This window comes from Erythranthe guttata, chromosome 8 (assembly GCF_056151865.1).
Source record: "Erythranthe guttata isolate IM_541 chromosome 8, IM_541, whole genome shotgun sequence".
NCBI lineage: Eukaryota > Viridiplantae > Streptophyta > Magnoliopsida > Lamiales > Phrymaceae > Erythranthe > Erythranthe guttata.
This window is the reverse complement of record NC_142540.1, coordinates 11,391,873-11,416,484: the sequence shown is the minus strand read 5'-3', so window position 1 is coordinate 11,416,484 and position 24,612 is coordinate 11,391,873. Positions and strand designations below refer to the sequence as shown.

The 24,612-nt window shown below is 35.9% G+C and overlaps 1 long non-coding RNA gene across 1 annotated transcript; it reads right to left on the bottom strand.

Annotated features, from left to right (window-relative positions):
• Positions 1 to 15,860: 15,860 nt before the first annotated feature.
• On the bottom strand, positions 15,861 to 21,291 carry LOC148768512 (uncharacterized). The gene is made up of 2 exons (XR_016033123.1): positions 21,205 to 21,291; positions 15,861 to 16,064 (listed from the first exon to the last, which is right to left on the bottom strand). It is a non-coding gene; the product is annotated as an uncharacterized LOC148768512 (long non-coding RNA).
• Positions 21,292 to 24,612: the final 3,321 nt, after the last annotated feature.

Below are 24,612 nucleotides of genomic sequence, written 5' to 3'. Positions count from 1 at the left end.
TACTTATGTACGTATATTTTGGAACAAGTGTTTTAGTGAACGTTTCTTGATGCGCATTCATGTCCTCGAACTGTAGCACGTATTTTCATGATCGCTTTTTGAATCCAATTTTGACCATGTTCGAGTCCGAATTTTGAAATTTGACATTAGGCAGGAGTTGTAGCCAGCTAAAATAGCTTTCTAATGCCGCCAGAACCAGTCAATTTGGAGTCCGGATGAGAAAGTTATGCTCGACTTCGTGGACACTACCGAAGATGTTGAGGGATCCTCTCTTCTAATTTGATTTTATTTTCCTAATTGCAACTCTTTTCTTACTCTTTGATCATTTTTGCTTCATGGACACCTAATTATCAATTTTTACCTATAAGATACCAAATCCACCAATTAAAACAAAAAGTTAAATTAATCCATAAAAAAATCCATGTAAACGTAAACGTTGAGTGTTATTTCTACACTCCACTGTATCTTTTGTATTTAGTGTTTTTGATATTGTTTGGTTATGCGTATTAAATTCCTAGTGTTGTATTTCGTGTTTTTAAGAACGTTGTTGCGAATGCACTTTTGCGCATATTTTTTTACATGTACGTTTGTGCATGTCCATTTGAGCGAGTGTGTTTGTGAATGTTTGTTGATTTGTATTAATGTCCTAGGATTGTAGTTTGTGTTTTCATGATCCTTTTTGCGAATGCACTTTTGCGTGAGTACTTTTGTGCATGCTTTTGTACTTTTACTTATGTGCGTAAATTTTGTAGCGAGTGTCTTTGTGCACGTTTCTTGATGCGCATTCGTTTCCTCGAACTGTAGCACGTAGTTTCATGATCGCTTTTGGAATCCAATTTTGACCATGTTCGTTTCCGAATTTGGAAATTTGACATTAGACAGGAATTGTAGCCAGCTAAAATAGCTTTCTTATGCCGCCGGAACCAGTTGATTTGGAGTCCGGATGAGAAAGTTATGCTCGACTTCGTGGACATTACCGAAGATGTTGAGGGATCCTCTCTTCTAATTTCATTTTATTTTCCTAATTGCAACTCTTTTCGTACTCTTTGATCATTTTTGCTTCATGGACACGTAATTATCAATTTGTACCTATAAGATACTAAATCCACCAATTAAAACAAAAATATAAATTAATCCATAAAAAAATCAACGTAAACATAAACGTTGAGTGTTATTTCTACACGCCACTGTATCTTTCGTATTTAGTGTTTTTGCTATTGTTTGGTTATGCGTATTATAGTCCTAGTGTTGTATTTCGTGTTTTTAAGAACGTTGTTGCGAATGTACTTTTGCGCATATTTTTTTACATGTACGTTTGTGCATGTCCATTTGAGCGAGTGTGTTTGTGCATATTTGTTGATTTGTATTAATGTCCTAGGATTGTAGTTTGTGTTTTCATGATCCTTTTTGCGAATGCACTTTTGCGTGAGTACTTTTGTGCATGCTTTTGTACTTTTACTTATGTGCGTATATTTTGTAACAAGTGTTTTAGTGAACGTTTCTTGATGCGAATTCATGTCCTCGAACTGTAGCACGTATTTTCATGATCGCTTTTTGAATCCAATTTTGACCATGTTCGAGTCCGAAATTGGAAATTTGACATTAGGCAGGAGTTGTAGCCAGCTAAAATAGCTTTCTAATGCCGCCGGAACCAGTTAATTTGGAGTCCGGATGAGAAAGTTATGCTCGACTTCGTGGACACTACCGAAGATGTTGAGGGATCCTCTCTTCTAATTTGATTTTATTTTCCTAATTGCAACTCTTTTCTTACTCTTTGATCATTTTTGCTTCATGGACACCTAATTATCAATTTTTACCTATAAGATACCAAATCCACCAATTAAAACAAAAAGTTAAATTAATCCATAAAAAAATCCATGTAAACGTAAACGTTGAGTGTTATTTCTACACTCCAATGTATCTTTTGTATTTAGTGTTTTTGATATTGTTTGGTTATGCGTATTAAATTCCTAGTGTTGTATTTCGTGTTTTTAAGAACGTTGTTGCGAATGCACTTTTGCGCATATTTTTTTACATGTACGTTTGTGCATGTCCATTTGAGCGAGTGTGTTTGTGAATGTTTGTTGATTTGTATTAATGTCCTAGGATTGTAGTTTGTGTTTTCATGATCCTTTGTGCGAATGCACTTTTGCGTGAGTACTTTTGTGCATGCTTTTGTACTTTTACTTATGTGCGTATATTTTGTAGCGAGTGTCTTTGTGCACGTTTCTTGATGCGCATTCGTTTCCTCGAACTGTAGCACGTAGTTTCATGATCGCTTTTGGAATCCAATTTTGACCATGTTCGTGTCCGAATTTGGAAATTTGACATTAGACAGGAATTGTAGCTAGCTAAAATAGCTTTCTAATGCCGCCGGAACCAGTTGATTTGGAGTCCGGATGAGAAAGTTATGCTCGACTTCGTGGACACTACCGAAGATGTTGAGGGATCCTCTCTTCTAATTTGATTTTATTTTCCTAATTGCAACTCTTTTCTTACTCTTTGATCATTTTTGCTTCATTGACACCTAATTATCAATTTGTACCTATAAGATACTAAATCCACCAATTAAAATAGAAATATAAATTAATCCATAAAAAAATCCACGTAAACGGAAACGTTGAGTGTATTTCTACACGCCACTGTATCTTTTGTATTTAGTCTTTTTGCTATTGTTTGGTTATGCGTATTAAAGTTCTAGTGTTGTATTTCGTGTTTTTAAGAACGTTGTTGCGAATGCACTTTTGCGCATATTTTTTTACATGTACGTTTGTGCATGTCCATTTGAGCTAGTGTGTTTGTGCATGTTTGTTGATTTGTATTAATGTCCTAGGATTGTAGTTTGTGTTTTCGTGATCCTTTTTGCGAATGCACTTTTGCGTGAGTACTTTTGTGCATGCTTTTGTACTTTTACTTATGTACGTATATTTTGTAGCCAGTATTTTTGTTCACGTTTCTTGATGTGCATCGGGTCCTTGAACTGTAGCACGTATTTTCAGGCTCGCATTTGGAATCCAATGTTGACCATGTTCGTGTCCGAATTTCGAAATTGGACATTAGACAGGAATTGTAGCCAGCTAAAATAGCTTTCTAATGCCGCCAGAACCAGGTTATTTGGAGTCCGGATGAGAAAGTTATGCTCGACTTCGTGGACACTACCGAAGATGTTGAGGGATCCTCTCTTCTAATTTGATTTTATTTTCCTAATTGCATCTCTTTTCTTACTCTTTGATCATTGTAGCTTCATGGACACCTAATTATCCATTTGTACATATAATATACTAAATCCACCAATTAAAACAAAAATATAAATTAATCCATAAAAAAATCCACGTAAACATACACGTTGAGTGTTATTTCTACACGCCACTATATCTTTTGTATTTAGTGTTTTTGCTATTGTTTGGTTATGCGTATTATAGTCCTAGGGTTGTATTTCGTGTTTTTAAGAACGTTGTTGCAAATGTACTTTTGCGCATATTTTTTTACATGTACGTTTGTGCATGTGCATTTGAGCGAGTGTGTTTGTGCATATTTGTTGATTTGTATTAATGTCCTAGGATTGTAGTTTGTGTTTTCATGATCCTTTTTGCGAATGCACTTTTGCGTGAGTACTTTTGTGCATGCTTTTGTACTTTTACTTATGTGCGTATATTTTGTAACAAGTGTTTTCGTGAACGTTTCTTGATGCGCATTCATGTCCTCGAACTGTAGCACCACTAGGCCAAATTTCATTTCAGGCGACGTTTTATTTGCGACGATAATGAAAACGTCGCACATATTGCGACGTTTTCTTAACATATTGTCGCAATAATGCTTAATTTAAATTCAAATTCTAAAAAATGAGTAAATATTGCGACGATTCTAAATTACGTCGCGGAAATCGTCGCAAACTTTAAAACGAAAAGTTCCCCGAAGAAAAGGCGACGAATCTGTTATATACGTCGCAATGTTGCGACGTTTTTGTGAAATTTTCGTCGCAAGAGGAATTTTATTTTTTAATTTTTTTTAATTAATAATATTTGCGATGATAACTAAGAAACGACGCAAGGTGATTGGAAAATTGGCGACTTTTATATATTATTGCGTCGCAATGGTTTTCCAATAAAAAATTTCTAAATTTGTTTTGCGACATAAATAGTGCAATGGATGGAAACGTCGCAATATAATTGGTTTTTTTTTTCACAATTTTTCTGTTGCGACGTTTAATTAAGTAAAGTCGCAATTTTATTTCTATAAATTTGTTGTGGCGACTAAAATATAGAAAAACGTCGCAAGGGAATTTTCGGTCCTGCGACTAAAAGTAAAAACGTCGTGAAACCAAATAAAAACCCCTTTTTCACACCCTAATTTCAGAACACTTTTCATCCACCGTCTCTTCCCAAAATCGCAGCTGCTCCCACACCCCTCCTCCGCCGAAGCAAATCATTCCGCCGTCTCCGTCGCCGTCGCGGGTGACGGCATAAGGCCTTGTGCAGCCGAAGTCAACGAGATAGCCACCGCCAAAATCCCTCTATCCCAGCTCCTCCTCCTCCGTTTTCCACACCGCCGCCGCCGCCGCTTCAATATTCTCCACAGAAATCCACCTCCACCGTGCCGACGACATCACCGATTACTAAGGGCGAGCCACCACCGAAGTCCTTCTTCTCCCGCTCCTCCTCCCTGTTTAACACCGCCGCTGGCGCTCCCGCTCCCGCCGTCGCCGCTGCCACTGCCGCCACCGCTGCCGCTGCCCCTGCCACCACTGCACTCCGCCGTCCTTCGATTCACTCCGCCGTCTATAGTCTATACTGCTGCCGAATTTGTAGAGGGTAAGTTAAATTATTTTATGTATATAAAATCTTTGTTAAATTATTTTATATATATGTGCTTTGAATATTTCAGAATCATTTTTTTTTATTAATTATGCTTTCAAGTATTTGAAAATTATAAGATAACTGAGTTAATTAGGCCATTCTTAGGCCCAGGTTAGCCGGAAATGGGCTAATCCTGAGTTAATTTAGAATTTTGTTTATTAGTTGTTGATGATGATGATACTCAGAAGTGATCACAGTTTTCAATCTCTCTCTAAACCCATAACAGTTTCAAATACTCTTTATATGCTAACAATATTTTATTAACTTCATCAGGCTATGTATAATTAAGATGTGGGCATTTAACACACATAATTTCAAATATTCAGATTAATCATTTTCCTATATTTTTAATTGTGTAAAATATATTAAAATTTAAATTAATTTCAGTAATTAATAGTTAATACGGTGTCAATTAAATAGTTTAAAAAATGGGTCCCATAAGATACCAAACATACACTTGAAAGAGATCACAATATTATTTTCAAAATATTTTTTCCCTACTATATATATACTCCGAAATTAAATTATTCCGAGAGGAAAGCCCGAACTACGTGCCATTGCGGTAAGTTAATATTTTAGTTGTATCGATGCTTTATTTGCTATTTTAAACATGTTTGGGTTGTATTGTAGTTGATGGATTATGGATTTATTTCATACTTAGGTATCGATGAATTGTGTAATGTAGTTGGTGGATCTTTATGTGAGTTGAGCAATTGTGTATATTGAGTTCTCTAATGAAGTTGATGCTTATTTTTGTTGAATTGTTATTTTATTTCCTAGTTGAGCATATGTTGGTTGTTTAATGTAGTTGGTCGATCTTTATATATGAAATCTTGTGTTTTTGTTTACTTGAACATCTTTATATATGTTGGTTGTTTATGTTGGTTGTTTATGTTGGTTGTTTAATGTTGGTTGTTTAATGTAGTTGGTCGATCTTTATGTATGAATTATTGTGTTTTTGTTTACTTGAACATCTTTGGTTGACCAATGTAGTTGGTGTATTTATATATATTGGTTGTTTAATGTAGTTGGTCGATCTTTATATATGAATTATTGTGTTTTTGTTTACTTGAAAATGTTTGGGTTGACCAATTTAGTTGGTATATTTTTATTGGAATTATTATTTTATTTTATACTTCGTATCAAGTAATTAGTGTTAATACACTTTTTTATATTACTCAGGCGGATTTGGACAAAGTCTATCAAGAATGTATGAATGATGGGAGTGATGAAAGCACCACTAACACGATAGCTTGCGAACGAGTACTATGAAAAACTAAAAGACTAGGACTTGGTTGCTCAAGTTCAAAGAAAGGGGCGAGGTCCAACTTATCTTTTGTTGCTAGAGATGAAGAAATAGCGGCTTTGAAAGAAGACAATCAGTCTTTAAAGGACGAGATGAATCAAATGCAGAGTACTATGAAAGCCATGGTCGAATATTTTAGGGCTCAAGATGTCGAGTTCCATCCCCAGAATCCACCCGGCGACGACAACTAGTTTCCTCTACAACATTGGTTTTGGGTACTTTTATTTCATGTTTGGATGATTTAAGTTGTTATTTGGATTATCTTGTGTTTTGATAGAATTTTTGGATTATTGTGTGTTTGATGATTTTTTGTTTTGGAATGTTTCGACGATTTTATGTTTTGGAAGAATGTTTTGGATTATTTAATTTAAGCGAGTTGTTTAATGTTTTTGTGTATTTAATTATATTGGAATTGTTTATTATTACAGGTCAAATAACAATTAAAATAAAAATCAGTAAAATATTAAATAAAAATATTTATATATTTCCGACGTTTTTTGGATATTAGTCGCAACCGCAGAATTTTTTTTTGCGACAATAGCTACATATTCGTCGCAATGTCGTAACAAAACTGTGCGACTTTATTAAAAAAATGACGCAAAGCTAAAAACAATTGCGACGATATCTTTTCGGAAAATATAGTCGCAAAACATTTGCGACGAAATATATGTGTCGCGGTTGGAGGACGAAATATGCGACATATTGACAAATTCGTCGCAATAAATCAGCAGACGAAAAAATTACAAATTTGCGACGGTTATACTAAATCGTCGCAAATTGTTGCGACTTTAAAGTAAAAACGTCGCACATATTTGCGACGGGCACTTTTGTGACTTTTTTCCTGGCAAATTTCGTCGCAAAATAAACGTCGCAAAATTGCAAACTCCGTCGCAAAGGGGGTTTTTACGTCGCAAAAAAACGTCGCCTGAAATGTGTTTTGGCGTAGTGCACGTATTTTCATGATCGCTTTTTGAATCCAATTTTGACCATGTTCGAGTCCGAATTTGGAAATTTGACATTAGGCAGGAGTTGTAGCCAGCTAAAATAGCTTTCTAATGCCGCCGGAACCAGGTTATTTGGAGTCCGGATGAGAAAGTTATGCTCGACTTCGTGGACACTACCGAAGATGTTGAGGGATCCTCTCTTCTAATTTGATTTTATTTTCCTAATTGCATCTCTTTTCTTACTCTTTGATCATTGTAGCTTCATGGACACCTAATTATCCATTTGTACATATAAGATACTAAATCCACCAATTAAAACAAAAATATAAATTAATCCATAAAAAAATCCACGTAAACATAAACGTTGAGTGTTATTTCTACACGCCACTATATCTTTTGTATTTAGTGTTTTTGCTATTGTTTGGTTATGCGTATTATAGTCCTAGTGTTGTATTTCGTGTTTTTAAGAACGTTGTTGCGATGGAACTTTTGCGCATATTTTTTTACATGTACGTTTGTGCATGTCCATTTGAGCGAGTGTGTTTATGCATATTTGTTGATTTGTATTAATGTCCTAGGATTGTAGTTTGTGTTTTCATGATCCTTTTTGCGAATGCACTTTTGCGTGAGTACTTTTGTGCATGCTTTTGTACTTTTACTTATGTGCGTATATTTTGTAACAAGTGTTTTAGTGAACGTTTCTTGATGCGCATTCATGTCCTCGAACTGTAGCACGTATTTTCATGATCGCTTTTTGAATCCAATTTTGACCATGTTCGAGTCCGAATTTGGAAATTTGACATTAGGCAGGAATTGTATACAGCTAAAATAGCTTTCTAATGCCGCCGGAACTAGTTAATTTGGAGTCCGGATGAGAAAGTTATGCTCGACTTCGTGGACACTACCGAAGATGTTGAGGGATCCTCTCTTCTAATTTGATTTTATTTTCCTAATTGCAACTCTTTTCTTACTCTTTGATCATTTTTGTTTCATGGACACCTAATTATCAATTTTTACCTATAAGATACCAAATCCACCAATTAAAACAAAAAGTTAAATTAATCCATAAAAAAATCCATGTAAACGTAAACGTTGAGTGTTATTTCTACACTCCACTGTATCTTTTGTATTTAGTGTTTTTGATATTGTTTGGTTATGCGTATTAAATTCCTAATGTTGTATTTCGTGTTTTTAAGAACGTTGTTGCGAATGCACTTTTGCGCATATTTTTTTACATGTACGTTTGTGCATGTCCATTTGAGCGAGTGTGTTTGTGCATGTTTGTTGATTTGTATTAATGTCCTAGGATTGTAGTTTGTGTTTGCATGATCCTTTTTGCGAATGCACTTTTGCGTGAGTACTTTTGTGCATGCTTTTGTACTTTTACTTATGTGCGTATATTTTGTAGCGAGTGTTTTTGTGCACGTTTCTTGATGCGCATTCGTGTCCTCGTACTGTAGCACGTATTTTCATGATCGCTTTTGGAATCCAATTTTGACCATGTTCGAGTCCGAATTTGGAAATTTCACATTAAACAGGAATTGTAGCTAGCTAAAATAGCTTTCTAATGCCGCCGGAACCAGTTGATTTGGAGTCCGGATGAGAAAGTTATGCTCGACTTCGTGGACATTACCGAAGATGTTGAGGGATCCTCTCTTCTAATTTCATTTTATTTTCCTAATTGCAACTCTTTTCGTACTCTTTGATCATTTTTTCTTCATGGACACCTAATTATCAATTTGTACCTATAAGATACTAAATCCACCAATTAAAATAGAAATATAAATTAATCCATAAAAAAATCCACGTAAACGTAAACGTTGAGTGTATTTCTACACGCCACTGTATCTTTTGTATTTAGTCTTTTTGCTATTGTTTGGTTATGCGTATTAAAGTCCTAGTGTTGTATTTCGTGTTTTTAAGAACGTTGTTGCGAATGCACTTTTGCGCATATTTTTTTACATGTACGTTTGTGCATGTCCATTTGAGCTAGTGTGTTTGTGCATGTTTGTTGATTTGTATTAATGTCCTAGGATTGTAGTTTGTGTTTGCATGATCCTTTTTGCGAATGCACTTTTGCGTGAGTACTTTTGTGCATGCTTTTGTACTTTTACTTATGTGCGTATATTTTGTAGCGAGTGTTTTTGTGCACGTTTCTTGATGTGCATTCGTGTCCTCGTACCGTAGCACGTATTTTCATGATCGCTTTTGGAATCCAATTTTGACCAAGTTCGAGTCCGAATTTGGAAATTTGACGTTAGACAGGAATTGTAGCCAGCTAAAATAGCTTTCTAATGCCACCGTAACCAGTTGATTTGGAGTCCGGATGAGAAAGTTATGTTCGACTTCGTGGACACTACCGAAGATGTTGAGGGATCCTCTCTTCTAATTTGATTTTATTTTCGTAATTGCATCTGTCTCTTTGATCATTTTTGCTTCATGAACACCTAATTATCAATTTGTACCTATAAGATACTAAATCCACCAATTAAAACAAAAATATAAATTAATCCATAAAAAAATCCACGTAAACGTAAACGTTGAGAGTTATTTCTACACGCCACTGTATCTTTTGTATTTAGTCTTTTTGCTATTGTTTGGTTATGCGTATTATAGTCCTAGTGTTGTATTTCGTGTTTTTAAGAACGTTGTTGCGAATGCACTTTTGCGCATATTTTTTTACATGTACGTTTGTGCATGTCCATTTGAGCTAGTGTGTTTGTGCATGTTTGTTGATTTGTATTAATGTCCTAGGATTGTAGTTTGTGTTTGCATGATCCTTTTTGCGAATGCACTTTTGCGTGAGTACTTTTGTGCATGCTTTTGTACTTTTACTTATGTGCGTATATTTTGTAGCGAGTGTTTTTGTGCACGTTTCTTGATGTGCATTCGTGTCCTCGTACCGTAGCACGTATTTTCATGATCGCTTTTGGAATCCAATTTTGACCAAGTTCGAGTCCGAATTTGGAAATTTGACGTTAGACAGGAATTGTAGCCAGCTAAAATAGCTTTCTAATGCCACCGTAACCAGTTGATTTGGAGTCCGGATGAGAAAGTTATGTTCGACTTCGTGGACACTACCGAAGATGTTTAGGGATCCTCTCTTCTAATTTGATTTTATTTTCGTAATTGCATCTGTCTCTTTGATCATTTTTGCTTCATGAACACCTAATTATCAATTTGTACCTATAAGATACTAAATCCACCAATTAAAACAAAAATATAAATTAATCCATAAAAAAATCCACGTAAACGTAAACGTTGAGAGTTATTTCTACACGCCACTGTATCTTTTGTATTTAGTCTTTTTGCTATTGTTTGGTTATGCGTATTATAGTCCTAGTGTTGTATTTCGTGTTTTTAAGAACGTTGTTGCGAATGTACTTTTGCGCATATTTTTTTACATGTACGTTTGTGCATGTCCATTTGAGCGAGTGTGTTTGTGCATATTTATTGATTTGTATTAATGTCCTAGGATTGTAGTTTGTGTTTTCATGATCCTTTTTGCGAATGCACTTTTGCGTGAGTAGTTTTGTCCATGGTTTTGTACTTTTACTTATGTGCGTATATTTTGTAGCGAGTGTTTTTGTGCACGTTTCTTGATGCGCATTCGTGTCCTCGAACTGTAGCACGTATTTTCATGCTCGCTTTTGGAATCCAATGTTGACCATGTTCGTGTCCGAATTTCGAAATTGGACATTAGACAGGAATTGTAGCCAGCTAAAATACCTTTCTTATGCCGCCGGAACCAGGTTATTTGGAGTCCGGATGAGAAAGTTATGCTCGACTTCGTGGACACTACCGAAGATGTTGAGGGATCCTCTCTTCTAATTTGATTTTATTTTCCTAATTGCATCTCTTTTCTTACTCTTTGATCATTGTAGCTTCATGGACACCTAATTATCCATTTGTTCGTATAAGATACTAAATCCACCAATTAAAACAAAAATATAAATTAATCCATAAAAAAATCCACGTAAACATAAACGTTGAGTGTTATTTCTACACGCCACTATATCTTTTGTATTTAGTGTTTTTGCTATTGTTTGGTTATGCGTATTATAGTCCTAGTGTTGTATTTCGTGTTTTTAAGAACGTTGTTGCGAATGCACTTTTGCGCATATTTTTTTACATGTACGTTTGTGCATGTCCATTTGAGCTAGTGTGTTTGTGCATGTTTGTTGATTTGTATTAATGTCCTACGATTGTAGTTTGTGTTTTCGTGATCCTTTTTGCGAATGCACTTTTGCGTGAGTACTTTTGTGCATGCTTTTGTACTTTTACTTATGTGCGTATATTTTGTAGCCAGTATTTTTGTGCACGTTTCTTGATTCGAATTTGTGACCTCGAACTGTAGCTCGTATTTTCATGCTCGCTTTTGGAATCCAATGTTGACCATGTTCGTGTCCGAATTTCGAAATTGGACATTAGACAGGAATTGTAACCAGCTAAAATAGCTCTCTAATGCCGCCGTAACCAGTTGATTTGGAGTCCGGATGAGAAAGTTATGCTCGACTTCGTGGACACTACCGAAGATGTTGAGGGATCCTCTCTTCTAATTTGATTTTATTTTCCTAATTGCAACTCTTTTCTTACTCTTTGATCATTTTTTCTTCATGGACACCTAATTATCAATTTGTACCTATAAGATACTAAATCCACCAATTAAAACAGAAATATAAATTAATCCATAAAAAAATCCACGTAAACGTAAACGTTGAGTGTATTTCTACACGCCACTGTATCATTTGTATTTAGTCTTTTTGCTATTGTTTGGTTATGCGTATTAATGTCCTAGTGTTGTATTTCGTGTTTTTATGAACGTTGTTGCGAATGCACTTTTGCGTATATTTTTTTACATGTACGTTTGTGCATGTCCATTTGAGCTAGTGTGTTTGTGCATGTTTGTTGATTTGTATTAATGTCCTAGGATTGTAGTTTGTGTTTTCGTGATCCTTTTTGCGAATGCACTTTTGCGTGAGTACTTTTGTGCATGCTTTTGTACTTTTACTTATGTGCGTATATTTTGTAGCGAGTGTCTTTGTGCACGTTTCTTGATGCGCATTCGTTTCCTCGAACTGTAGCACGTAGTTTCATGATCGTTTTGGAATCCAATTTTGACCATGTTCGTGTCCGAATTTGGAAATTTGACATTAGACAGGAATTGTAGCCAGCTAAAATAGCTTTCTAATGCCGCCGGAACCAGGTTATTTGGAGTCCGGATGAGAAAGTTATGCTCGACTTCGTGGACACTACCGAAGATGTTGAGGGATCCTCTCTTCTAATTTGATTTTATTTTCCTAATTGCAACTCTTTTCTTACTCTTTGATCATTTTTGCTTCATGGACACCTAATTATCAATTTGTACCTATAAGATACTAAATCCACCAATTAAAACAGAAATATAAATTAATCCATAAAAAAATCCACGTAAACGTAAACGTTGAGTGTATTTCTACACGCCACTGTATCATTTGTATTTAGTCTTTTTGCTATTGTTTGGTTATGCGTATTAATGTCCTAGTGTTGTATTTCGTGTTTTTATGAACGTTGTTGCGAATGCACTTTTGCGTATATTTTTTTACATGTACGTTTGTGCATGTCCATTTGAGCTAGTGTGTTTGTGCATGTTTGTTGATTTGTATTAATGTCCTAGGATTGTAGTTTGTGTTTTCGTGATCCTTTTTGCGAATGCACTTTTGCGTGAGTACTTTTGTGCATGCTTTTGTACTTTTACTTGTGTGCGTATATTTTGTAGCCAGTATTTTTGTGCACGTTTCTTGATGCGAATTCGTGTCCTCGAACTGTAGCACGTATTTTCATGCTCGCTTTTGGAATCCAATGTTGACCATGTTCGTGTCCGAATTTCGAAATTGGACATTAGACAGGAATTGTAGCCAGCTAAAATAGCTTTCTAATGCCGCCGGAACCAGTTGATTTGGAGTCCGGATGCGAACGTTATGCTCGACTTCGTGGACACTACCGAAGATGTTGAGGGAACCTCTCTTCTAATTTGATTTTATTTTCCTAATTGCAACTCTTTTCTTACTCTTTGATCATTTTTGCTTCATGGACACCTAATTATCAATTTGTACTTATAAGATACTAAATCCACCAATTAAAAACAGAAATATAAATTAATCCATAAAAAAATCCACGTAAACGTAAACGTTGAGTGTATTTCTACACGCCACTGTATCTTTTGTATTTAGTCTTTTTGCTATTGTTTGGTTATGCGTATTAAAGTCCTAGTGTTGTATTTCGTGTTTTTAAGAACGTTGTTGCGAATGCACTTTTGCGCATATTTTTTTACATGTACGTTTGTGCATGTCCATTTGAGCGAGTGTGTTTGTGAATGTTTGTTGATTTGTATTAATGTCCTAGGATTGTAGTTTGTGTTTTCATGATCCTTTTTGCGAATGCACTTTTGCGTGAGTACTTTTGTGCATGCTTTTGTACTTTTACTTATGTGCGTATATTTTGTAGCGAGTGTCTTTGTGCACGTTTCTTGATGCGCATTCGTTTCCTCGAACTGTAGCACGTAGTTTCATGATCGTTTTGGAATCCAATTTTGACCATGTTCGTGTCCGAATTTGGAAATTTGACATTAGACAGGAATTGTAGCCAGCTAAAATAGCTTTCTAATGCCGCCGGAACCAGGTTATTTGGAGTCCGGATGAGAAAGTTATGCTCGACTTCGTGGACACTACCGAAGATGTTGAGGGATCCTCTCTTCTAATTTGATTTTATTTTCCTAATTGCAACTCTTTTCTTACTCTTTGATCATTTTTGCTTCATGGACACCTAATTATCAATTTGTACCTATAAGATACTAAATCCACCAATTAAAACAGAAATATAAATTAATCCATAAAAAAATCCACGTAAACGTAAACGTTGAGTGTATTTCTACACGCCACTGTATCATTTGTATTTAGTCTTTTTGCTATTGTTTGGTTATGCGTATTAAAGTCCTAGTGTTGTATTTCGTGTTTTTAAGAACGTTGTTGCGAATGCACTTTTGCGCATATTTTTTTACATGTACGTTTGTGCATGTCCATTTGAGCTAGTGTGTTTGTGCATGTTTGTTGATTTGTATTAATGTCCTAGGATTGTAGTTTGTGTTTTCGTGATCCTTTTTGCGAATGCACTTTTGCGTGAGTACTTTTGTGCATGCTTTTGTACTTTTACTTATGTGCGTATATTTTGTAGCCAGTATTTTTGTGCACGTTTCTTGATGCGAATTCGTGTCCTCGAACTGTAGCTCGTATTTTCATGCTCGCTTTTGGAATCCAATGTTGACCATGTTCGTGTCCGAATTTCGAAATTGGACATTAGACAGGAATTGTAACCAGCTAAAATAGCTTTCTAATGCCGCCGGAACTAGTTGATTTGGAGTCCGGATGAGAAGATTATGCTCGACTTCGTGGACACTACCGAAGATGTTGAGGGATCCTCTCTTCTAATTTGATTTTATTTTCCTAATTGCAACTCTTTTCTTACTCTTTGATCATTTTTGCTTCATGGACACCTAATTATCAATTTGTACCTATAAGATACTAAATCCACCAATTAAAAACAGAAATATAAATTAATCCATAAAAAAATCCACGTAAACGTAAACGTTGAGTGTATTTCTACACGCCACTGTATCTTTTGTATTTAGTCTTTTTGCTATTGTTTGGTTATGCGTATTAAAGTCCTAGTGTTGTATTTCGTGTTTTTAAGAACGTTGTTGCGAATGCACTTTTGCGCATATTTGTTTACATGTACGTTTGTGCATGTCCATTTGAGCTAGTGTGTTTGTGCATGTTTGTTGATTTGTATTAATGTCCTAGGATTGTAGTTTGTGTTTTCGTGATCCTTTTTGCGAATGCACTTTTGCGTGAGTACTTTTGTGCATGCTTTTGTACTTTTACTTATGTGCGTATATTTTGTAGCCAGTATTTTTGTGCACGCTAGAAAAGATACACACATAAGTAAAAGTACAAAAGCATTCACAAAAGTACTCACGCAAAAGTGCATTCGCAAAAAGGATCATGAAAACATAAACTACAATCCTAGGAGATTAATACAAATCAACAAACATGCACAAACACACTCGCTCAGATGGACATGCACAAACGTACATGCAAAAAAACATGCGCAAAAGTGCATTCGCAACAACGTTCTTAAAAACACGAACTATAACACTAGGACTTTAATACGCATAACCAAACAACAGCAAAATCTCTAGATGCAACAGATACAGTGGAGTGTAGAAATAACACTCTATGTTTACCTTTATGTGGATTTTTTTTTGGATTAATTTATAGAGTTAACTGCAAAAAATCCCCTAAACTTTGGACGTTTTTGCGCTTTACCCCCTGAACGGAAAAAAGTTGCACGGGCATGCCTGAACTCCGCTTTTCTTAGCACCGATGTCCAAAATGTCCAATTTTAGCCAAAATTGATCGGAAGTCAAATCACGTGCCTGACACGTGACTTTAGTTGGGGTAAATTGTAGCACCCTCAATGATTTTATAGAAATTTAAGAAACACGGACTTTATTAGAAACTTTTGGATTCAATTTGAACTTTGAGAAAACCCACTTTAAAATTATAGAACCGTTTCCCTATTCTTCAAATTTAACCCACAATCGGAAAATAAGATTTTTCATTGAGAGTGTACCATAACGTGAACGGGATTTTGAAAATAATCTTGATGTGGCGGAAGAATCCACATAAAACATTACCGAGGTTTAGAAAACACTCGTAAGACAGCGGAAGGGAATAAACTTTATTTAAGATACCCCGTTTAATAGACCGGGTTCCCAAATCAGAGTACAAAATAAAATTATACTATGTGATTAGTTTTTGATAAAACGTTGCGTAGAAAATACGAGTAAAATGATCTAGGCACCAAGGCTCGTGATTCCTCGAACTCCTCTCCGTCGGCCTCCTACATAGCTTGGAGAACCTGAAAAGATAATTTGCATAAAAGCATGAGCCCAAACACTGGCTCAGTAAGGACATTAGTCTTAGTCTGACGAACTCACGCCTCTCTCAACGTATCACTCACGACCTATGGGAATCCTAAAGTCCCTGTCTATGTTCTCTTTTGGCTAAGGCTTTTATGTCGTAACTGTATTATATTATTTCATCAACGTGAATCACAAAATATAATCACGCCACAAATAATTAAACATATAACTTCACATATGAGCACATAATAAAACGTATGGTTTTGCTATGAAAGCCATTTGAAATTCGCTTTGAAATCATGTGGGGATTCGTTTTCCTTTAGAAATCATTTCTTAGTTCATTTTGGAACTCGTCTTGGACAAAATATACCTTTCAACGAAGCTCCCCTTTTTAGAACGAAAACCCCATTTTAAAACTCTTTTTAAAACCATTTTTCTTTCAAAATCTTTCGTATGCAAGTATGCACATGTCGGGATCCCCATCAAAACCCTAACGTAAGCATCGGCAATAGACCACCCTGTTGAGCCCGGTCATTCGGTGGGAGCTAACCACCCTGTTGTTCTATAGTAACTGTTGTTGGGATACCGGCCCCCCGTATCCCGTGTCTATTCAACCGTAGCAACGTTACAATTTTGACTCTTCTATAGTAGACCATGCAATACCAATGAATGACTCGGTGAATGCACGCAAGCCAAAGATCTTAATAGCAACACGATAATAATTCCAATTATATCATTCACATAATTCGAAGGAATTAAATCACATAATTCGGAAGTAATTTCCGAGGATATAGTAAGCCTATATAGATCAAACATTAGTAATAAAGACACATATACTTGTACACGTATATACACATAGGTACTTATACGTATATATATACTTATACCTATACGTATATACTCTAATTTATAACTATGGATTATAAGTTTCCTCAACCCGAAGGGAGTACGCCTATAACATCATAGGTCTAAACTATCGATATACATATAAATATACTTATACATATACATACTTATACCTCACAAGAGTAAATCACATAATTCAAATACACATAATGAAATTCAACGCTTCTTATTTAAGGAACCATCGGAAATCTGATTCATTATAAGTACTAGCACATAGTAATTTCGAAGAACAACCTATTGTTCTAATCATAGATTAGTCTAAGAATATGTCTTAGATGTAGCTCAATACTCATAGGTAACTGCATCTATGTTCAATTATTATGTTAAGTTATGCCTCAAGAGTTTAAACCATGCTCACAAAGGCCCCTTTAATTCAAGTAGTTTACTTTTTAGGAAACTCGGACAGTTTATAAGTAGCAGGCTCATCCTCATCAGATATGTTTAAAATAAAAGTTTGGTAAGAAGGGGAAAGCTGAGATAGATTAGTGAATTTGGAGATAGGATAAAGAGGAGTGGAAGTGGTAACTGCATTGCATTTGAAGTCAGATAAGTAGGTAGGAGGTTTTATATGTCTAGAGGATTTTCTAAGAGGAACAATTGGCTGAACAACTGGCATATTTGACGGAGAAGAGATGGGTGGAACTGAAACAGAGACAGATGGATAAGGCTCTGAAATAGAGTCATGATGAAAAGAAGGAATGACAGAAGGAGGGAGAGGGGAAAAATCAGTGGAAATAAATTCAGAAGAAGAGGACTTATTTGTAAAAGGATAAATGTTTTCATGAAAGATCACATCTCTGGATATGAAAACTTTGTGGGATACAAGATCCAACAATTTGTAACCTTTAATACCAGAGGGATAGCCCAAGAAAACACAAGCATTGGCCCTAGGATCAAACTTAGATTTATGACCAGAAACATCAGTAGCAAAAACAAGACAACCAAAAGATTTGAGAGAGTGATAATCAAAAGGTTGGCAGGATATAATAATTCATAAGGAGACAAATCATTGAGATTATGAGCAGGGATTCTGTTGATCAAGAAAACAGCAGTAAGGATGCATTGACTCCAATATGTAATAGGAATGTGAGATTGAAAAAACAATGACCTAGCAACATTAAGAATGTGTTGATGTTTTCTCTCAACAATAGCATTTTGTTGAGGTGTATATACACATGAAAATTGATGAATGACACCAAGTTCATCAAATAATGATTTAAATTGAAGCTCATAAGCATTATCTGACCTGAAGACTTTGATAGACTTACCAAACTGGTTTAAAACCATTTTAAGAAATCGTGGAACCACGGTGATAACTTCAGACTTGGTTTTGAGCAAATGGACCCAAGTAAACCTGGAATAATCATCAACTAAAGTAACAAAATAGTGAAAACCAGAGTAAGAAGGAACTTTAAAAGGTCCCCATATGTCACAATGTATAAGATCAAACATAGCAGTGGAAACAGAAGAACTATTTGAAAAGTGTAACCTCTTTTGTTTTGCTAAAGGACAAACATAGCAACAAGAAGATTCAGAAATTTTGTCCACTGATAAAGAAAATTTCTTGGCTAAAAAAGCGAGCTTAGGCTGAGGAATATGCCCAAGTCGATGATGCCACACAGTGGCAGAAATTTTATTACAAAAAGCATGTTCAATAGGAGATGCAGAAACAGGATCTAAAACATATAATCCTTGAACTTTGTTACCCTTGCCAATCTGCGTCATCAATCTGTCCTGAATAGAGAAAGAGAACTCATCAAAAATAACAACATATGAGCTACCATGTAGTAAGGCACTCACAGAGACCAGATTGAACTTAAATTCTGGCACATAAAAAACATTATGTAGCACCAAGTGAGTGGTAAGCTGAACATCACCAATGCAATTAACTAGAACCATGGAAGAATCAGGTAAACCAACTCGAGCATTAGAAACTGATTTCATATTTAAGAACAGAGATTTGTTGTGACAAATGTGACGAGAAGCCCCTGAATCTAAGATCCAATGATGAGGCATAAACGAAGGAGTATGCAAAGCATTAAATAAACAAATACCTGTCACACGAGAAATGTGAGAAGTGTCAAAAATTTCTGAATTCTTGTCATGGGGTGGCTGATTGGCCTTATTTGCCAAGTGAGAAGAAACATATGACAACAACTGTTGACATTGAGAGGCAGTCATAGCATCAAGAAAATTATCAAAAGAAGGAAGAGATTGAGAAAGACTCCCTGAATTAAGTGAAGCATCTGAATGAACAATATCAGAAACTTGATTGACTGCAAATTTGGTTTCACTGGATTGGTTTGAAGTCATGCCAGGTTTCTGCCGAGGCTGATATCCCGGTGGAAATCCATGAAGTCTGTAGCACTTCTCGACAGTATGCCCAGTCTTGTGACAATGAGTACAATAAATCTTGTCTTTCCTCTGAGAAGTGGTACCATAAAACTGATTATTTTGAGGCCTTCGAACAAACTGATTTGTTTGTCTGGATACCACGAGCAGCAAAGGCTAAAGAATGTTGAACGTCGGAAGAAGAAGTCACAGCAACAGACCTATGCCGCTCTTCTTGAGAAACAAGAGCAAACACTTTGTTAATTGAAGGAAGTGGATCCATGAGCAGAATTTGTCCTCGAGTAGAGGCTAAAGAGTCATTTAACCCCATGAGAAAAGACATAACATGTTCGATATGATGATGATCTTGTAATTTGTCAACACCACCACAAGAGCAGCGACCACATGTGCACGTCGGCCGAAAATTGTCAAGCTCATCCCAGATTGCTTTGAGCTTAGTAAAATAGACATTTACCGACTGCTGATCTTGAGTCAAATTAGCCAATTCCCGGCGTAATTGAAAAATTCGCGGACCATTGGTTTGAGAAAACCTAATTTTCAAATCATTCCATATGTCATGTGCAGATTCAGAATACATAACACTAGCCTGTATATCCGGAGAAATTGCATTGAGGATCCAAGATATAACAATGCTGTTGTTCCGAACCCAAGCATTAAGGAGAAGCGCTTCATCAGCCGGAGGTTTTGTGATCGATCCATCGATAAACCCCAATTTATTCTTGACCGTCAACGAGATCATCATCGCACGATTCCAAGCGGCGTAATTGTCTTCCCGGAGTAACGACGACACCAGAACAAGACCAGGACCATCAGATGGATGCAGATAGTACAGACTGGAAATATCATCGATACGTGATCGAGCAGCAATGGAAAACAGGGGAAAAAAAACAGAGATCGAAAGAAAAAAAACCGGAAATTGAATCGATGTACGAAGTAGACGAGCGGAAAGCGAAAAGAAAAACGATATCAAACTGATACCATGTTAACATTTATATATCAGAACTCCATTGATGGAGAAATCGGAGCAGAGAGAAGGAAACGAAATCAGAGGGAGAGAGAGAAAGATGCAACGGTAATATATTCTATTAAAAAATGAATTGTGATATTTACAGATTAAACAGCTTTATATATTAGCTGCAATATAAAAGTGTGTTTACTAATAGACACGTGTTCACCTAAAACACGTTTTTAACTAAAAATATTTACAACTTATATATATTCTAATACAGTTTAGGCACTATAACTTCAGAAATTCATATCTCCTAAACCGTAGATCCAAACCTGATGAAATTTGGAACACATGTTCATATCTAAGTCTAGTTTATAGGGTTAAAACAGTTTATGAAGAAACTCATCTATGTTAGAGATATAATCAATTTAGTGCAGTAACATAAGCAGAAATTCAGAACAGACCCACTAACTTTAAAAATACCAAATAATTCATCACTTAATCCAAAAATTACCACATTTTGTAGAATATTAGTTTCATAAGTACATAATCATATTCGAGTGAAATCACTTCAATAAGAGTAGTATAAAAAGCTATTTAACACATAATTCGTGGATGACTCCGAAACTGTGCAGATTCAGAAAACGATTCATACCTCACTCAATACAAATCCGATTTATGCATGATTTATATCCACATGAAGCTAACCGAAATATATAGACTACCATAAAATTTCATAATTTTATCTTAGGGATTACCCGATGAGACATGCAATACAATCAGAAGCTACGAAACTGAAATTCAAGTAGTGTTCATCAAGAACTTTATCTTCTAAAGCCCAAAATTAAGACCACAAACATATAGTTCATTAAAACCCATATAACTTATATTAATTAGGTTATTATTTCAGTAAAGACCAAGGTCCTTACCCAAGAGCAAGAAATCGAAGATGAAGGAGTAAGAAAACCAAAGGCTCGGTGGGTTTTCGGCGGGTTTGGCTTGGATGTTCTTGGATGGCTTTGGGGCTGAGTTTGAAGGATGTGAAGGTTTTCTTGGATGGCTTTGGGGCTGAGTTTGAAGGATGTGAAGGGGCTGTTTCTTGAAGATTTTTAGCATAATTGAAGAAGAGGGAGTTTTTCTTGGAGAGGAATTGAAGAGAGGAAGGACAGAGGGGCTTTGATTGGGTGATGGAAGAAGAGAATTCTTCTTTGGGGGCTGTTTTTGATCGATGGAGATGGAGAGGAGAGGGACCTTTTGGCTGATGTTTTGGTGTGAAGAGAATGTGAAGAGGAGGGGTTTATTTATAGGGGAGATGAGGCCCTTATTTGCAATATAAAAGACATTGGGGTTCTATTAGCAATTTGGGAGAACATACCTTGGGGGCTTCTTAGCAATATAGAAGAGAAGAGAAGAGAAGAGAACATACCTTGAGTCCTTAGTAATTAATAAACTTAGGGAAATAATTCACTTTCCCTTACACAACACACGGCCAATACACACACTAAAACATATAATTCCTATAAATTAAATAGGATACCAATTAAACTATAAATAAAACTAATTTCACATCATCTCAATCCTAGATTAATTATCAATTAAAGCACATCATTGAAATCCATGGACTAAAGCACATAATTCATTTAATCATATAATAATAATCATTATAAACATTTGAGCAAGCAACCACATTATAACATCTAGTAATCATCAATATTATAAACACTTATGAAGCACTTAATCAGATAATTACTAATCATAGATTGGATTAATTAAACAATGGGCGCATATAAGTTATTTAATTCAATTAAGATGCATAATACATTATAATTCACCTAATTCATGTAAATAGAATAACATGGTCACATACATTACTTAAAGTCAAGCAGACATTTCGGATACATATAATTATTAATTAATTCATGAATTGCATATAATATATTCAATGCATTATGAAAATGCGGGGTGTTACATAAATTAGTATTTTTCTTTTACACCAATTTTCTTCATTTTCTTTTTAATAAATATAAATAATTAGAAAAATGAAAGAAAGAAGAAAAGAAAACAAAAAAGAAAAAAAGAAATTTAAAAACCCATCATCTTCGTACACCACGAGAGAGACACCACCACACACAAATCATACAACTACCTACCACAACTTCTGATCCGACGCCGCACCACCACCCCTTGCGAACCAATTTCAATCCATCCCCCCATATCTATTAGTTCGATCTCGAAAATCTGCTATTCAATCCACCCCTTCACCATCACAAGGCAAAGAGATTGAGGTTTTTCGCCAGTGCTCCGGTCTCAAAGTTTGACCGCCGGCTCGTTATTTGCCCAATCAATCAACTGATGGCAGCGGCAGCGAATTGCAGTGGTGGAAGCAACCTATTTGGTGGAAATATGACACTGTAGCAAGGGATAAACATTCCACCATTGAAACCTTCGGCGGCGGTGCATCAATTTCGGGGGTGCGTCAATTTCAGCTCCAGAACATTTTTTTCTTCTTCTTTGAATCAGAGTTTGATTCCGCCGAGGAATTTGAGTTTTTTGAATCAAAGCTTAATCAACCATACAGTCCTCAATTTGATATTTTTTTTGGGAAAGAGAAAGATTGATTAATTTGGTGTTTTGGTGTGATTTGCTTTCGAGTTATAGTCCTTAATTCCGATGGGCAGTGAAGCAGAGGCGGCAGGCGGCGGAGGGCGGCGAAGCAGAGTTGGGCAAGCAGTGGATATGCGAAAGAAAGGCGGCGGAGGGCAGCGAAGCAGAGTTGGGCAAGCAGTGGAGTTGCGAAAGACAGACGGCGGAGGGAGGTGAAGCAGAGGCGACAAGCGGCGGCTGAGGGCTGAAGTGGATGAAGAGTAGTTTTGTTGGGGCAGGTGGTGAGGGGAAGAGCTTGGTTGGGGATGATGGTGACGGGAAGAAGAAACTTATTCTTCTTTTTTTATTTTTTTATTTTTAAGATTTATTTATATTTATTAAAAATAAAAGGAAGAAAATCGAGCATAAAAGGAAATAACCAATTTACCCCAGCTAAAGTCACGTGTTAGGCACGTGATTTGACTTCCGGTCAATTTTGGCCAAAAATAGACATTTTGGACATCGGTGCTAAGAAAACAGGAGTTCAGGTATGCCCGTGCAACTTTTTTCCGTTCAGGGGGTAAAGCGCAAAAACGTCCAAAGTCTAGGGGATTTTTTGCAGTTAACCCTTAATTTATATTTATGTTTTAATTAATGGATATAGTATCTTATAGGTACAAATCGACAATTAGGTGTCTATAAAGGAAAACTGATCAAAGTGTAAGAAAAGAGTTGCAATTAGGAAAATAAAATCAAATTAGAAGAGAGGATCCCTCAACATCTTTGGTAGTGTCCACGAAGCCGAGCATAACTTTCTCATCCGAACTCCAAATCAATTGGTTCTAGCGGCATTAGAAAGCTATTTCAACTAGCTACAATTCCTGTCTTACGTCAAATTTCCAAATACGCATAACCAAACAACAGCAAAATCTCTAGATACAAAAGACATAGTGGAGTGTAGAAATAACACTCTACGTTTACGTTTTCGTGGATTTTTTTTTTGGATTAATTTATATTTCGGTTTGAATTGGTGGATTTAGTATCTTATAGGTACAAATCAGAAATTGGGTGTCCATGAAGCAAAAATGATCAAAGACTAAGAAAAGAGTTGCAATTAGGAAAATAAAATCAAATTAGAAGAGAGGATCCCTCAACATCTTCGGTAGTGTCCACGAAGTCGAGCATAACTTTCTCATCCGGACTGCAAATCAACTGGTTCCGGGGGCATTGGAAACCTGTTTGAGCTGGCTACAATTCATGTCTAACGTCAAATTTCCAAATTCGGACTCGAACATGGTCAAAATTGGATTCCAAAAGCGATCACGAAAGTACGTACTACAGTTCGAGGACATGAATGCGCATCAAGAAACATGCACAAAAACACTCGCTAGAAAAGATACGAACATAAGTAAAATTACAAAAGCATGCACAAAAGTACTCACTTAAAAGTGCATTCGCAAAAAGGATCATGAAAACACAAACTACAATCCTAGGAGATTAATACAAATCAACAAACATGCACAAACACACTCGCTCAAATGGACATGCACAAACGTACATGTAAAAAAACATGCGCAAAAGTGCATTCGCAACAACGTTCTTAAAAACACGAACTACAACACTAGGACTTTAATACGCATAACCAAACAACAGCAAAATCTCTAGATACAAAAGATACAGTGGAGTGTAGAAATAACACTCTATGTTAACGTTTACGTGGATTTTTTTTTTGGATTAATTTATATTTCTGTTTT